Source organism: Ambystoma mexicanum, chromosome 13, assembly GCF_040938575.1.
Source record: "Ambystoma mexicanum isolate Mex_15411 chromosome 13, UKY_AmexF1_1, whole genome shotgun sequence".
In the NCBI taxonomy this organism is placed as follows: Eukaryota; Metazoa; Chordata; class Amphibia; order Caudata; family Ambystomatidae; genus Ambystoma; species Ambystoma mexicanum.
This window is the reverse complement of record NC_090938.1, coordinates 771,282,734-771,288,733: the sequence shown is the minus strand read 5'-3', so window position 1 is coordinate 771,288,733 and position 6,000 is coordinate 771,282,734.

Here is a 6,000-nt window from a genome sequence, read left to right as displayed (position 1 = left end):
ACAGTATCTCGATGTCCTCAGACACCCTCTCTGCGAGTACTTTAGCATCATTAATTGTCACGCCCCATCACACACACCATCTTCCTGGGGACATCAATAGTATCATTTTCAGGAACAATCTTTGTGGGGACTTTCCCGTCACCATAATCATGCGCCCACCCTATTGGGAAATTAACTTCACTGTCATAACACAGACTCAAAGTAAACGCTTACACCTTTATCATCACAGACTCAACGGGCGGCTTTTGAGCTAGACGTGGATGTTAAGAGAGGACACCACTGGATGAAAGGTACGAGGCATAGAGGCCTGTCTCCATGCTCTCTCTGCAATGGAATGGCTCCAGGCAGGATATAATGGCCTCGCTGCATCACTTCCTTACCCACCAGTATCCCAGAATTCCCTAATACAATAAAGTATTATTTGACCTGAGCTGAACCATCAAATACTCGCATCTAGAGGAGCGGCTCAGATTCCTGTGGAAAAGCTCTGAAGCATCTTGAGCTTCAGATCCAAATGCTGGGAATTGCTCGAGCTGAGCTGGTCAGGAGAGAAGGCGCTTTGCCATCCCTCATTTTACCATCTTTAAACACCACATTTGCAATGACTTTGACCCGACCACCATCACACGCATTTCATGGCATCTGATCGCCATTATCATCACACATCCTCTCTGTGGGGACTTTAACATCACAATTACAACACATCTTTGTAACTACTCATATCCTTATTATCTCAACTTCACCAACTTCTCATGCAATGTGTGCAGGGACTTTACAATCATCATAATCATGAACCATGTCTGTGGCATCCTTAATGTCATTATTATCACACACCATACCTTTAGGGAATGTACCCTCATTATTATCACACACTCTCTCAGTGACACACTTTATCATTACTGTTATCACACACCATCTCTGTGAGGACATACGAATCACTATACTCACACACCCTCTCTGTGGGGACTTCAATAACATTATTATCACACACCATCTCTGTGAGGACTTTAGCATCCTCATAATCACACACTCTCTCTGTGAGGACTTTAGTATCATTATAATCACACACCCTCTGTGTGGACTTTAGCATCATTATAATCACACACCATCTCTGTGAGGACGTAAACATCATTTTAATCACACACCCTCTGTGTGGACTTTAGCATCATTATAATCACACACCATCTCTGTGGGGACTTTAGCATCACTATGATCACACCCCCTCTCTGTGGGACTTGAATAACATTATTATCACACACGGCCTTTGTGGGAACTTACCCTTTAAGATAAACATGCAGCATCCCTATTGGGAAATTAATTTCCCTATCAAACTACAGCCTCAAAGTAAACAGTACATCTTTATCATCGCGTCAATCCTGGATAGTGGGTATGGTTCTGTGGGCAAGATGGTGACTGCGAAACAATGAAACATCAATTCTAATCACTGCCTCCCCTCCCCCAGCTGCAGTGTGTGATTATGGGTCATTCATGTCAACCTTCTGTGCCCCAGTCCTATTTCCGACACATTTGGAGGGTTTCTGATAGGGTGTAACGCCCCAATACAGTGCCTTTTGGGTGCATATTTTATGGGCAATGCCATACCATTAGCATCCATGTGATGTGCATCCCATGGATGATGGCAGCTGCTCATATAGAGGAATACAAATGCATAATGTGCAAAGATTGCTGTGCATCCCAAGGATGATGGCAGCTACTCATGTAGAGGAATACAAATGCATAATGTGCAAAGATTGCTGTGCATCCCAAGGATGATGAATACAAATGCATAATGTGCAAAGATTGCAGTGCATCCCAAGGATGGTGACAGCTACTCACGTAGAGGAATACAAATGCATAATGTGCAAAGATTGCTGTGCATCCCAAAGATGATGGCAGCTACTCATATAGAGGAATACAATTGCATAATGTGCAAAGATTGCTGTGCATCCCAAGGATGATGGCAGCTACTCATATAGAGGAATACAATTGCATAATGTGCAAAGATTGCTGTGCATCCCAAGGATGATGGCAGCTACTCATGTAAAGGAATACAAATGCATAATGTGCAAAGATTGCTGTGCATCCCAAGGATGATGGCAGCTACTCATGTAGAGGAATACAATTGCATAATGTGCAAAGATTGCAGTGCATCCCAAGGATGATGGCAGCTACTCATGTAGAGGAATACAAATGCATAATGTGCAAAGATTGCAGTGCATCCCAAGGATGATGGCAGCTACTCATGTAGAGGAATACAAATGCATAATGTGCAAAGATTGCAGTGCATCCCAAGGATGATGGCAGCTACTCATATAGAGGAATACAATTGCATAATGTGCAAAGATTACAGTGCATCCCAAGGATGATGGCAGCTGCTCTTATAGAGGAATACAAATGCATAATGTGCAAAGATTGCTGTGCATCCCAACGATGATGGCAGCTGCTCCTATAGAGGAATACAAATGCATAATGTGCAAATATTGATGTGCATCCCAAGGATGATGGCAGCTGCTCCTATAGAGGAATACAATTGCATAATGTGCAAAGATTGCTGTGCATCCCAAGGATGATGGCAGCTACTCATAAAGAGGAATACAATTGCATAATGTGCAAAGATTGCTGTGCATCCCAAGGATGATGGCAGCTACTCATATAGAGGAATGTAATTGCATAATGTGCAAAGATTACTTTGCATCCCAATGATGATGGCAGCTACTCATATAGAGGAATGCAATTGCATAATGTGCAAAGATTGCTGTGAAAGAAACATGTAACCATGTGCATATGAGTCAATTCAATTCCAAATCGGAATAATGAAATAAGTCCCCACACGAGATGGTCCAGCACACACGATTAACAAAAAGCATTTTTGCAAAGTTGAAGCTGGATCCTGTATTATGATTTTTTTCCTGAACATATTTCTGCTATTAGCATTATATATATATATATATATATATATATATATATATATATATATCTCCCCCGGCGTGCCCTGCATTCAGGGGGACATGGAAGAAGCCTGAGAAATAACACCATAGGGGTAAGGCAATTCTATTAGTGTGAAGGATGGGCAAACATGGGGAAGAGATTCTGATAATGCCCCGAAAAAAGATGCATAACATCTCATGGAAAACATCCTATGTACAGGTTATCCACCCTTCCCATGATGCAATGACTTGCAAAACACTGAACTTTAATGATTATTTGGGAATGGAATTCTGCAGTGCTACCCATTAATCGTTAGGCTGATAAAGTTTGCAGCCAAGTTATACCCTTCGCTGGACCCTAAGAGCCAAAACCAAAAATGCAGATTTATTCTGTAAGTATAAAACATGGTTATGGTCGCTGGGTTCTACTGAGTCCGGCCCCTCGGACCCCCGGCTGCCGACAGGGTTTGCATGCTCACTGATAACTATGACTGAAGGTAGTGACATCATGGGTGGTTTAGAAGTAGTAGTAGTTTGTCATTTGTATAGCGCCTTTATCCCATTAGTATGGCCTCAACACGCTTGTTACAGGGACCCTAACTCTCCTGTAACAGAATAAATCCACATTATATTTTTGGCTCTTAGGTGGCGCTTTAAGCAGCGCCTCTAAACCGAAACCATTGTCATGGGAAGTGAAGATAGGAGAGGGGTGGGATGTAGGAGGGGCACAAATCCTGTGGATGTTGTTTGACTTTTTATCCACCTATTGAATGGCCAAGGTCATGCTAGTCCCTATAGCCTTTCCCTCCCAATATCTGCCCCGCTGCAAAAAACACCCCCAGGATATTGTTATTTCTAATCAGTCCTCTGAAAGGTAAAGGTAATGGGCCTCATTCCAAGTACGGCGCTAACCAATGGCGCTATTAACGCCTTGGTTGACGCCGTACCCGGACCGGCAGCGCCTTGGTGGATGGCGGAATCACCGCCCCATTCCAAGGTTGGCTGGGCGGTAATTCCCCATTCACCAAGGCTCTTCCCCATTCCCAAATGAGCCCCCATAGGGCTCAATGGGAATGGGGAAGATGCAAATAACGGTGACCATTCATTACGGTCACCGTTATTGGCTTGGAGGCCCCTTTGCGCCCTCGACTTTAACACCTGCTCAAAGCAGGCGTTAAGGGCGAGGGCGCAGAGGGAACTCGGAGTATGGCGGTAAGGGAATACCGCCACCGGTCTCGTTACCGGTGGCCGCTATCCCTTACCGCCATACTCAGAATGAGGCCCAATGACTTAATTGCAGCTGTAAATCAGTCCTCCTGTAATACAAATGCCCTAACCAAGTGTGCCTTCAGCCACTTGATTTATAACCAACATGTGCGTCCTTGCCTCTGTTCTATGCACTGAATTTCTGTTAAAACACCATTTGCCAAACCAACAGTTTTAGCTCCTGCATAGGCATTGTTACATAGGCATTTGCCTGGCACTGTGATAATAAACCCTGACTTTGAGTGGCTTACCCGACACTCACCGGTCCTTTGACGTCTTCTCTGTCAGCTCCAACTGCCTTCTTCCTGCTTCACCGGTCGGCAGGACAGCCTCTGCGAGCCCGGGCTCTCAGTGACACCCCGGCAGCTCTGCTTCCTCTGCACGGATGCAGACGTCGTTCCTTCTTCTTCCATGCTTGCTCGCAGATGTATCTACTCGCTTCTAAATACGCAGGCTCCCACACCTTTGGTAGCCTAACGGCCTGACTTGCCTGGGGCTCCACAGGTTCTCTGGGCCTCGGCTGGCATCCTGACTTTCTTGCAGACCCCACCACGGCTGCCTCCTCATGGCACGGGTCCCCCACTGGTCGCTCACATGCAGGCCTCAGCTTCTTCCTCGTCCCAGTACCAAAGTGGTGAAATAAAGTTTGAGTGTTCATTACTCTGTCGCCTCTTCCTCGTCTCAGTAAGGCCAAAGGTTAAATGTGGAGAAATGAGGGGAGCTGTTTACAATAGCCTACAAAGGCCAGGGGAGGGTTAGGTTGGTTCTCAGCAGGGAAAGGCTGTTACCATATCTGTGGGCACCCCATTCCCAATCCCCAAGGTCTTTCCACCCAGGTAATCCTCCCTTGCTTCTCCACCCCCAGGTTCAGGGCCTTTCCCTGGCCACATGAGAAGAGGATCCAGGGGGAGTAGGAGTGAGGATACCCTCAGGTTTCTCACAGTACACCCTGTAGTGTTGGGGAGACTCGGGCGGTAACACTTAGCATAAAACAGAAACGGGTACATACCAGGCTGATCGCTGTGGTGACAGGTAGTCTCAGGAACTGTAGGGGCAGAGCGGGCTGAAAGCAAAGTGACACAGAGAGAAAGAGAAGGCAGGCACATATACTGGCTAACACGGATTGATCATAATAAAGGATGAACTGGAATATGATAAGGGGTCTCCATGAGAGTAAGGAAAGCCCTTGGGATGGGTACCAGCAGATTACTCTTAACAATCATGCAGCAGCGTCATGGGTAAGACGTGCTGATGAGATGGTTGTACTCAGTGCAAGGGTAAAGCTGGAGACCATATACCGAGACAGGCAATACTTGAACAAACCAGCCTAAGGCAACCAAAGTCTTCTTCTCTGATCTTAATGGAGACCAATGCAGGGGTCCCACTGTATACGGATACAAAGCTGAGACACAACAGTGGACCAATTTGTAATCAAGACTGAAAAGCAGAGTGGCTAGAAATAACCAAGTACAGGATAGGCAGAGAAAAGAAAAAGTGCAGAAACTGTAGACAGAGGCTGTAGGCGGAAACTATACAAGCACTACTTAGAAGGCACACATGAATGCTGGCATAGAGGAAATCTTGGACCAAGAACCAGAACAGGTATCAGGGACTTGGCCAAAGAAAGTTACCACACAAATGTGGAAATTTAGCATACTAGTAATACCATGAAACAAAGCTTTAGTCATAGGAAAGGTAGACGGTTGCTGCTAACTCAGTGAATACACAGTTCAAAAAACTCAGTGCACTACTCATTCACAAGAGAACAAGAGAAAAAGCCGCTGCCAACTCTGCAAATACGTGGTTC